The following is an 11,484-nucleotide window of genomic DNA, read 5'->3' on the forward strand; positions in this document are numbered from 1 at the left end:
TCCCTAACCTAGAGCGCGGTGTCCACCTCCTAGTTTGTAAGCTCCATATGAAATGTTCAATAAATTCCCGATACAATAAATTTAGTGCTGCAACTTCAACAAATTTATTCATCTAAAAAAACTCTGTAAGTTGTGTCCTGTTAGCACGATCAGAATCTACAATTTTCGGAAGGGATTGGTTGGCCGCGAAGAAAACCTGTTGATACCCCGACAAATGCACGTGTAATTGCAAAACTAATGGATACATATCAAAAGTATCAAATCCATAAATTCGCCACATAGCTTCCAAAGCACAAAGCCACCGTGACTTTTTGAAAATCAGAAATCTCATCTATTGGCTCAATAGCTAAATCATGCATCAACAATATTATATGCTATTTGATCATTTGTCACACCCCAATTTCTGAATGAATAAGTATAACTGGGGTGCAACTAAATCATTGAAATGAACAAGGGAAAAACCTTGTAATATACGAATAACGGGATGATAAATCGGGCTTCGCCCCTTTGGATGAAGAAAGACAGATATCCAAACGATACTAATCCATCAACAAACATTACAACTTCAGGATCACAAGTTTAGTTTCATGCTTCGAATAACCAACTTTCATTAATCAAAATGCTTAAGAGTCAAGAGTTTAAGCTTATCAAAAGATATCATTCAGAGTCATAACAAAATGTCTTAAGTCAAGGAAACGAAAGACAAATAAAGGCTAGTACAACAGCGGAAGTCAAAACACGGAGTTGAACCCTAGCCTCAGCTCTCCCCGTCAACACCAGCCATCAACCTGAAAAACATTTGAAAATATTTGGGCTAAGTACTAATGTACTTAGTGGGCTGCAACTTTAAAACATTTCGTAACCTGAAGAACAGTTTATCCAATCGTACTTGACATGACTTAGAAGGTTTTAAAGTGAAAGAACTTCTAAGCATGTTAAAACATTTCATATATATATACTTAGTTTTGCGCGCAGATGTCACACTCATTTCTGTTACTCGCTGTGATCCCGGACCTTTTAGCCACCGGCGGATCCATTTCTCCCATTTACTTGAACTGAGGGCGTAACCCAGACAAGTTTACTTTTGACCTCGGGATGCTACCCAGACAGGCCCTTACATTACATGCTTCGGAACACATCCAGCAAGCACCCTTATAACGCCTCTTAGTTAGTGCCCGAATGGAGATCAACCCACCGAGTCAGCTAACAGTGTACACAATTCTCAAATAACGTGTTAGGTCATAAGAGAACCTCAATTGATTCGTTGTGGCGAGCCTTAAACAGAGCAGAGTGCACATAAACATTTTATTGGATAAACAGTTTATTTTTCACGAACATTTAAGCTCAATAGCTAAATCATACATTTGGAAAAAAATAAGCCCACCTGTTTAGGCAAAGCCTGTCGTTTAAACTTTATCTCTGAATCGGAATAGCAGTGCTAAACCTCCTGACGTTCAAAACCTACAAGAAATCTATTCTTAATAGGTCTCTTAAATCTAAACTCAAGTCACGGTAAAGTACTTAACATTCTATGATTCACTTAGCCGGGTTTTCAAAATTTATAGAATAAATAATTGAAAACATTTTTCTTGAGTTAAGAACACCAACAATATTCTTACTCATCCTTCTTTTGTAATTGGAATTATAAATAAAACCAATTAAAACATGATGCAATGCATGACTCATTTCATAATTAAGCATAAAAAGTTTTTACTATAATATGCACAAGTTCTCTACTCCGTTCTGTTCTACTATGTAAACCAGCTCTGGTCATCTCAGCTCTGCTCTCCGAGCTCTAGCCTCCCAGCTCTGGCTTTCTAGCTCTGGCCTCCGAGCTCTGGCTTTCCAGCTCTGGCCTCCGAGCTCTGGCTTCCAGTTCCGGCGTTTCAGCTCTGACCTTCAGCTCTGGTATTTCAGCTCTGACCTCCAGCTCTGGTATTTCAGCTCTGGACTCCAGCTCTGGTATTTCAGCTCTGGACTCCAGCTCTGGCTTCCAGCTCTGCTCTGCCCTTTCCAACTCTGGCCTTTCAGCTCTGCTCTGCCCTTTCCAGCTCTGGCCTTTTCAGCTCTGCCTTTCAGCTCTGCTCTGCCCTTTCCAGCTCTGGCCTTTCAGCTCTGCTCTGCCCTTTCCAGCTCTGGCCTTTCCAGCTCTGGCTTTCAGCTCTGCTCTGCACTCATCTCCTTGCTCTTCTCTCCCAAATTCAGTACAGCTCACGACTCCTTCTTTCTCAACCCACCAAGTCAGTTCATGCCGATCACCTCCCTCTGTTTCCGACGACCGCAGCGAGCTACGGCCGCCACCCTCAACTCACATCCAAAACTCGACTGAACCACCCAAAACTCCACAAAACAACACACTCAAAGATCGATTTTCAGTAACTTACATCAAGACTCCACCTTTATCCTTATTCATTTAACAGTTAAGATGCTAAAACATATAAACACACAAAAACATGAACAAAGGGCGATGGAGTTCATAGATGAAACCTTGGTTTGAATTTGCTGGATGCTGGGTGAATCGAGAGCTATGGTTGCTGCTGTTCTTGGAGTTCTCTTCTGTATTGGAAAGAGAGAGATATGTGTGAATGAGAGAGAGTGTGCAGGGGAGGTGTATTTGAAGAGGGGGAATAGTGAGGCGGTGGAGATGGAGAAAAAATATCTAAGAATCAAGATGGGTTGGGCTTTGTCAAGATTGGTTTGGGCTCTCATTTATCAACCAAAGGTAAATAAACATAAGGCCCAAAAGAAAATAAATCCCAACTCATGGAATGCTTGAATGCATAATCAAATAAATATGCAATGCATATAAATTTAATGACTAAATTTACAAATGCTTTTGTAAATCATTTTTGTTGGAATTAAAATAAATTCTTTTTCTCAATCCGGCGTGAATAATCTAAATTCTAAGTTCAAAATTATTCTAAACTTAGCTCGAGGAAACGGGGTATTACATCATTACCCTTTCAAACATATTTGTAAAGATACTTCACTGATCTAACATCCGTATAAACTTGGACATTAATATGGCAATCAAACTTTGCCAACAAATAAGCATTATAAGGGACCACCCATGTGTTATCCAACCACTTGCCACGCTCCAAAACCTTTTTCCATCATCTCTACGCTTGTAGTCAGGGTATGAGTCCAACCGATGTTCAGTGTTTAACTCAAACTCTTTAGGATAATAACTTTTGCATTTTTCCCCTATCATGCATGCATTCTTTGGGTTGAGTTCACCACATGGCCCATGCATCATATGATTAATAACACAAGAATGTAGATGTGGAGTCAGGTCAAGACCTGGAATCTCAGCAGATACAAATCGATTATAGGCTTCAGTTGAAGTCACCTTATATCGTGGTTGTAATACTATCAACCAATGAACATGTGGAAGGCCTCTTTTCTGAAATTCAATCACATAAAAATAAGCTGCAACTACCCCAAACAAAGAGTCTTTTACAATTTCCTTTTTTAAATCCTCATTTTTTGCCCTGAAAACTCTTGCATACAAATCAGCTCTATTATGACTCTTCTCAACGGGAAATAACTCACTTTGAATTTCCACCCACTTTGGATTACAAGTCATTGTGAGAAAAATATCTGGGCGTCCAAATTTCGCGACAAGTGCCAGCGCATTCATGTAACGACAACGTAGATCACGCGGGCCACCTGTAAAGGTCTTAGGAAGAAGAACACGCTTACCAACAGATTTTGCACTAATAACACCATTAGATGTTATACTCTCAACTATCCCTTGATACGATTCAGCGCTCATTTCAAACTTTGACTGATTATGACGAAAAAAATCTAGTCTTTGTGTCTCGATCTTAACATAAGTATCAATCTGAAACTGTTGAATTACTCGACCAGTTCTAAGGATATTTGTTATATCGTCGGTGCGTATTTGAAATAGATAGCAATAATATTCTCTCATAGCAGCACATGAAGGAGTTTTGAAATTCCTCAACAAATCTGCATAGAATGATAGATAAGTCCTTATCAAAAGTAGAACAAATAATATAAAACACAAAATTATCAATAAATATTCCTATTAATTGATTCACGCACCAACCTTTTTTCATGAACAACAACAAAAAAAACTATTGTTCTACAAAAAGAAGTCAGCCTAAATAACTCCCATATAAGCAACAAATTTTTCTAGTATATTAATATAAGCACAAAGACATAATACTGAGTTAATAATGAAATCAATGCAACACATCATAGAATGCAAAAAATAATATGGAAAATATAGTAGTAGAGAAACATAAACCACATTGCAGAAGACCTAACAAATGAACATACATCAAAACGATTAAACACGTACTATTTTGTTCGGCAACAAGTAGGGTGCGGATCAACAGTATTATTTTCATGATCTTCAATATTTTGTTCAGTTGGGTCCAAATTCAAATCAACGTTGTCAATAGTTTTGGGTATTCCAGCATACCAACCTGGCTCGCCATACGGAAAGATTAGACAGTACTGGAAAGGATCATAGCATCCATAGTAATAGTGCACATAGCGAACACCACCTTATCTTAGGTTGACCCTAATATCACGAGGTTGTTCCATAGATGTTTCCACACCCTCGTTCCAAACTGCTGCAACATGGTCAACTACTGGAAGATTATAAACACGTCGGTCAAGTTTAGGATTCGCACGCAACACTATAGCATAACTATCTAAGTCATCCTTGTTTTGCAAATTGGTGAAGAACTTATGGTATGGATTATTAGTCAAGATGTTCACCAACAATGAAACTATAACACGGTCTAATCCTTCAGATTGAGATACACGATTATCCAACTCTCTCTCAGTGCCATAGAAATATAACTGCAAATGCCTCGGCACACCATCCTTGGGTGTTAGTTCATGGATATAATGGTGAACAATGCCCTGCACTTTGAAGGTGTAAACCCCTTTGTTAGCTTTAGCCAAAGCTTCATCATAAGTCATCTTAATAGATATGAATGCCAAAGAATTATTATATGTCCTGCAACGCTGACGGAACTCGACCCCCAAAGTTGTCATATCATTTACATAGAGGTTCCATAACTCATCTAGCATTTTGGGCAACTGCATCTTTATTTTACCTGATGCGCAACAGAAGGCGGGAGGTTCATTAGCAAATCGAATAGCTTTACAATGCTGACAAGGGTCTTTATGTGGTAGTTCATAAACCTCATTAGGTATTTCAATTAATCTTCTGAACATCTCAATATCTTTTTGCATAGCCGAGCGTGAAGTTGATGTGTGGCCTAATTGTGCAATAATGAAAAAAAAAATTCAAAAGTGAGCAAAATGCATATCAAAATTATAATAAACAACAAGAAACATAAAAAAGAATGAAAGCCTTTGATTGAGAATAAGTTTAGCATTCTCCTTTAAAAATCTGACTATCCATATTGAGCAAAAGGCACATTAATTTACAGACAAGCAATATGGAAAAATTTTACATCATTCAATCTACACTAAACCACTAATATTTATTATAAACAAAGGTGCAACTGTTAATAATTTAATAAGGTAATCAACAGACATAAAACACATACGTTTCGAGCGCCTCTGTCCACAAGAAGCTTTAGATAAACATTTAGACCGTGAATCATTAACATTATTAGACAAAGGCCGTTGCGTCACATCGGAACCCAATCGGCGCAAGCAGCCTGCAACCATCAAAATGCAAGAGTAGTTACAAAGTCAAGATAAGTAAATAAACAATAACACTAAATAAAATTAATTATAACAATACCATTTGACAATATGGAACGAGGGATCGCATTTGTTGGGCCAAAGAAAACTTGACCATTTTTAGAAGAAGAGCATAGCAAATGAAAACAAAACGATTGTTAATACAAAACACATCAGTTTTTCAAATATATGCAAAATTCTTAAAAGCTCCAAAGAAATTTCAAACAAATACAAGAGAAATCATAAACCTGTCACTTGCGAGAGTGGAACACTCCCATCAGTGTCAACAACGAGAACACGCCTCTTTCTTTTTTGTGAAGTCTTATCTGAAAATTACGAACCATAGTCAATAAAAAAAAGTAATAGCAACATCACTTGCTAAGCAAGCCCACATAATGTCAAATTAAATTGTGCAAAATCCAGACACAATCCAACAAATATTATGCACCTCGCAAACTTCTCGAGTCAGTAGTTAGAGCATGCGAACACTCAGGGTCAAAGATAATTGGCATAGTCATATCAGTTACAGACGGAGGAGGTAAACTAAAAAATAAACGTCTTGAAGCTGTCACATGGCCGTCTGAGCCATCTGAACACAAACATAATATTAAATTTGCTTCAAAACAAATAAAAGCAACAAAGAATTGAAAAGTAATACAAATGAGTTACAAAAAAAAAAAAACACACACACACACACACAGACATAGAATCAATAGTAAGTAACCTTCCGTTGAAAGCACACGTCTTCTTTTTGCCATAATAAAATATCTGGAAAATGCGGTCAATGTCCTGACACATGAGAAGTCAGTATTTAGCTGGTGATATAAAATATGAAAAGAAAATGAAACTCAAAAATACTATTATGAAATCAAAGTAGGGCAGCGACTCACTGAAGCTGCAATAAATGGATGGAAGTGTTCCAACACAGAAATTTGATGGAAGCAAACACGAGTGGACCCGTCGAAAACCAAAAGTCGAAAATAATAATCCCGTATAACAAAAAGTAATAAATCCTTAAAAAACCTACAGGCTAAAAGCAATAACCCAATCTGCTCCTAGTCCTAGAATAATGAACCCCATTCTCTAAACTTCAAAACAATAACTACAACAGAAACACTGCGATATGACTTTTAAATACAATGAAAGAGCCAAAACACATGAAGACAAAGATGAGATCACAACAAAAAAAAAATGGAACTAAACAAAGCGTACCGTTGAATTTGGAGAGGCGGAATAGCTTTCTTGGAGTAGAAACACAAAGGGAGAAAAAACACAAAATTAGAAAGTAAAAAAAATGTTGGAGATCATAAGTGGGTGTGTTGATGATGAATCAACTATAGTTCTATACATTTAATTCTCAAGAACTATAGTTCTATATTTATGATGGTGCATTAGTACATAATATGTGGGTGTGTTGGAAAAAATGATGTTTCATAGGCAAGCTCAAGTTGTTTATACTTTTTATTTAACATTGAGCCTAAAAACTAATACATTTTAATTTACAGGGATTTGAAGACATAAGAGAGAAAATCCATGTTGTGGAGACTTACTCAAGTGTCAGAGAATACTCACTACTCTTGAAGAAGTGAATGTCAATAAACGAGCATGTGTCTGAGAATAATTTAGGAAAAAAAATTAGAATGAATATTTAAATTACACATAGAAAAAAAAAAAGTAAATCATATTAATACTATTCTATATAAAAATTAGTCCCCATGAAAAAATAAGAATGTAAAAGTTTCATCAAAATCCTACTTATTTACTGTATTTAAATTTTAATTTTCAAATAAGACACAACAAAAATAAATCCACATTCAAATTAATTTGAAAGAAAAATGCATTGAAGCTTGTCCAACCATACATTATTAAATCAGTTATATTCAATTAATCAATTAAAATAAGTTTAAATTAAACTCTAGGCCCATTCCTCCAATCATATTTCATGACCATCACATGCACTCATGAGCAAGCCCAACCATACATTATTATTATCAATTAAAAATAAAGCCCTAGTCAAAATCCACACGATTAATATACTCCATATGCGTTCTCTTTTATGCACACTTGCACCCACAATTTCCTCTCTCTACCCTGTAACTCTTTCGGTCTCTCTACTCTCTCTCACACCTTCATCTCTATCTTTACTTCACAATAGTACATTCGCCCGTGCGATGCACGGCGAACATAGTTTTGCATCAAAATTAAACGATGTAGTGTGTGTATCGGTTAAGCGATTATGGGTTAATGTCTAAAACCGAAGGTCTTGGGTCCGAGCCCCCTGTGGCGTGGCCTTTAAATTTCTTTATTTAATCATGTTAATTTATCAAAAATAAATAAATTAAATGATGTATCAAATAAATATTAAATATAGTTAGAATATAAGTAAATGTAAATTATTTTTTTTAAATAAAATAATCTACATCAATTACTCAGTAAAAATCCTTAATTTTATTTTATAATTTTGAAAAGTATCGTTTTTAATTTTCCATCTATTTGATGGAAAACTTTATTTTCTTCCCTAAAATTATAGAATAAACACATCATTCAAATTAAAAGAAACGAAGAAATAATAAAAAAAAGAGTTTTCACATCACAATATATATTTTTAAATCATGACCTAATCATGCCTAAAATTATTTTTTCTAAGTTAGCTCATTACATATGTCATCTTATTAGAAAAGCTTCAATTGATAAGTAGGAAAATAAATTATATTATTAGAATTTATTAGAATACTAATAAAAGAGTTGAATAATTATTTGATACCAAATCAAAGATCTTGCATTTATCTTTAATTTAAGATATATATATATATATATATATATATATATATATATATTTTATAAATAAAATTTGATTTTTTTAAAAAATCATCAAAATATGAAAAAGAGAATATGAGAGAGAGAGTATAGAAAATTGAAGAATGCGTATGATGAGAGAGAGGAGAGAGAATAGAGGAAATATATGGATTTGTTGAGTTTTATAAATATCTTTTGATTGATTCTTTAATTACAATTTTGCCACAAACTGTATTTTCATATAATAAATAGATACTTTATTTATTCTTAGTTTTCACTTTTTCACCACTCTCAATACTAATTATAACACTTTTTTACCTTTTCACCACTCCCAATACTAATTATACATATTTTTCTCCACTATCAATACACTTTACCACTTTTTCTTAAAACTCGTGTCGTCCCCAAAGATGAACTTATTTTAAGGTCGGAGGGAGTATTTTTTATTATATTAAAATATAATAAATTAATATTAAAAATTTAATTAAAAATTATAATAAATTAAAATAAGACGCAGTAATACATTAATTGGAGTCAGAGGATCTCAATCTGCGTACAACCGCACAAAATGACACAAAATGAGTCTTTTTCATGCCTAACGTTAGGAATACCAGCACTAGACTACACAGAAACGATCACATGCCCACCGTGGGCAAGCATAACGTGCCCACCAGTGATGTGGCAACTGTAATTAGGAAAGAGAATTAACAAATCTTACTCTAATTACAATTGCCACATCACTGGTGTCACAGCCCGCAATCCCTAAGGATGGTTTAACCGGGGTTATGACTCGGGAAGGGGATTCAGAAGCGGGGAAAGAAAGGGGCATTTACTTAACAATCAAACATTTTATGAAAAGAGACATTTATTATATAACACTAGGATCATAACTGATCACTTGGGCAAATACAAGACGTTCGTTCGGGAAGGCCCGTCGAAGTGGATTACCCAACAAAAGAGTATCATACTTAAAATAAAACATTATCATAATCAGAGTATCTTTCAGCGGAAATACGTGTGAGTTATACATATGAAGATGTATACTCAAGGTTACATTATTGTTCTATGTCAAAAGGTACATCCGCTCAACTCCACTCCATTCCATCACCCGCTCAACCTGCACATTAGGGAAAACAACATGCAGGGCTGAGTAATAATACTCAGTGAACATATGCCGGAAACATAACATTTTATATCATTTATTGTACTGCCAACAGTAACACACAGGGTTTTACTTGAAGGACCTGTGCTTACTAAACATTTTCTTTCATTTCATAAAGTTGGATGCGCATCCCATTTTCAGTCTATATGATCCATATCTGTTCCTTTTACACGCCGGGAAGGAGGCCTCCTTCCACGGACGCTAAGACCGGTCGCAAGCGACACACAGTCTCCATGAGTGTACACGTTAACCCTTACTAGCAAACCTTCGTCTAGCGTAGGGTCCGAATTCGATTTCCTTTATAGTTGGCGAACCAACACAGATAGGATACATACATAAAACATAAACATTTTTGGCAGACAATCATTTCATAAACATTTCCTTTCCTTTCATAAGAACCATTCATCAATTAATCATTTCCATAAACATTTCATTTCATAATAATCATTCATCATTTGAAATATCACAGTTATATCATTTCATTTCGTATAAGAGGCCTGTGTGCAGGGGATCTCTATATACGTGTTTTAAGAAAGCCCACCTCATTCCGTTCCCACTAGGGGCGTAGAGTTACCTCCTTCTTTAGCTTTCACTTCCCGTCTGGACCTTTATTGACGAAGAGTCGATAAGTTCGAGAAGAAAGTCGTGTAAGAAAGGAAGATAGGTCTCTAAACTAAACTATCTCCTTTAATGATTTTAGGGTTCTAGCATCCATATTAATCTTGTTTCGTCTCGTTCAAAACCTTAAACTCAAAACATTTATCACATAACTAACATTTAGGTTCGAACTATTTATTCGAACATCAACATGCGCATTAATCATAACTCGTTCTATTTATGTCATCAAGTCAAATATTCCGTCATCTTAAAAACAAATCCTATAATATCACATAGATAAATTATATCATCATAGATCATGCTTTCTCATATTTAAAATCATTTAATCATTTTCAAATAATCCATATTAATAAGTCATTTGAAAAGAATTAATTTAAATAAGAGTTTAACTCAAAATATTTTATTTTAAAATCCATTTATAAATACTTGAAATAAAGAACTCCATTTAAATAATTAATTTAAAGGTCAATATATAATTAAATTAATCAAGCTCAATTTAAATTAATAATTAAGAGCTCAAATAATTTAAATAGATATAAGCCCAAATTAATTAGATAAATTAAGTCTATCATGTTTTTCTTTGAATAAGGCCCAAACAATTAAATTAAAGAAGCCCAAATCCTATAAATAAAAGAAGCCCATCAGATTTTTATTTAAAAGGGCCGAGCCCAACAGATATTGAAGCCCAAACATTTAAAATCTAAGCCCATCAATTAATTAAATAAGGGCCCAAACACTTAATAAAATCGGCCCAAGTCTCGGCCCAAACAATTAAATCATAGACGGGCCCAAAGCCCATCACCCTTGTAACCCTAAAGTCTCACACACTAAAACACATTCAGCACACACACAACACACATAACACGCAGCCACACACACACTCCTCTCTTCTCTCACTCTCGGCGCCTCTGCGCTCTCTCCGCCGCCGCCGCCGTTCAACGGCGCCATCGCCGCCGACGAGCGGCGCTCTGCTCTCCCTCGGCATCTCTCCTCTTCCTCTCGGTTCTCTCCCTCTCTCTCAGTTCTCACTGATTCACACACACACGCACGCAGACACGGCGTAAGCCGCGCCGCCGTGTCGTCTTCTTCCCCGGCGAGGACAGCACCGGTCAGCCATCTCCCTTCTCTCGACTCCGGCAGCAGTAGCAGCAGCTGTTAATGAAGCCAGCCACCGCCGAAGCCCTTAATCACCGACTCCCTCGAATCCGGCGACC

At 35.8% G+C, this 11,484-nt stretch overlaps 1 long non-coding RNA gene across 1 annotated transcript; it reads right to left on the bottom strand.

Annotated features, from left to right (window-relative positions):
- Window positions 1-9,337: 9,337 nt before the first annotated feature.
- Window positions 9,338-10,938, bottom strand: LOC131012898 (uncharacterized). Its single transcript, XR_009097507.1, has 2 exons — window positions 10,194-10,938; window positions 9,338-9,607 (listed from the first exon to the last, which is right to left on the bottom strand). It is a non-coding gene; the product is annotated as an uncharacterized LOC131012898 (long non-coding RNA).
- Window positions 10,939-11,484: the final 546 nt, after the last annotated feature.

Source organism: Salvia miltiorrhiza, chromosome 2 (assembly GCF_028751815.1).
Source record: "Salvia miltiorrhiza cultivar Shanhuang (shh) chromosome 2, IMPLAD_Smil_shh, whole genome shotgun sequence".
Lineage (NCBI taxonomy): Eukaryota > Viridiplantae > Streptophyta > Magnoliopsida > Lamiales > Lamiaceae > Salvia > Salvia miltiorrhiza.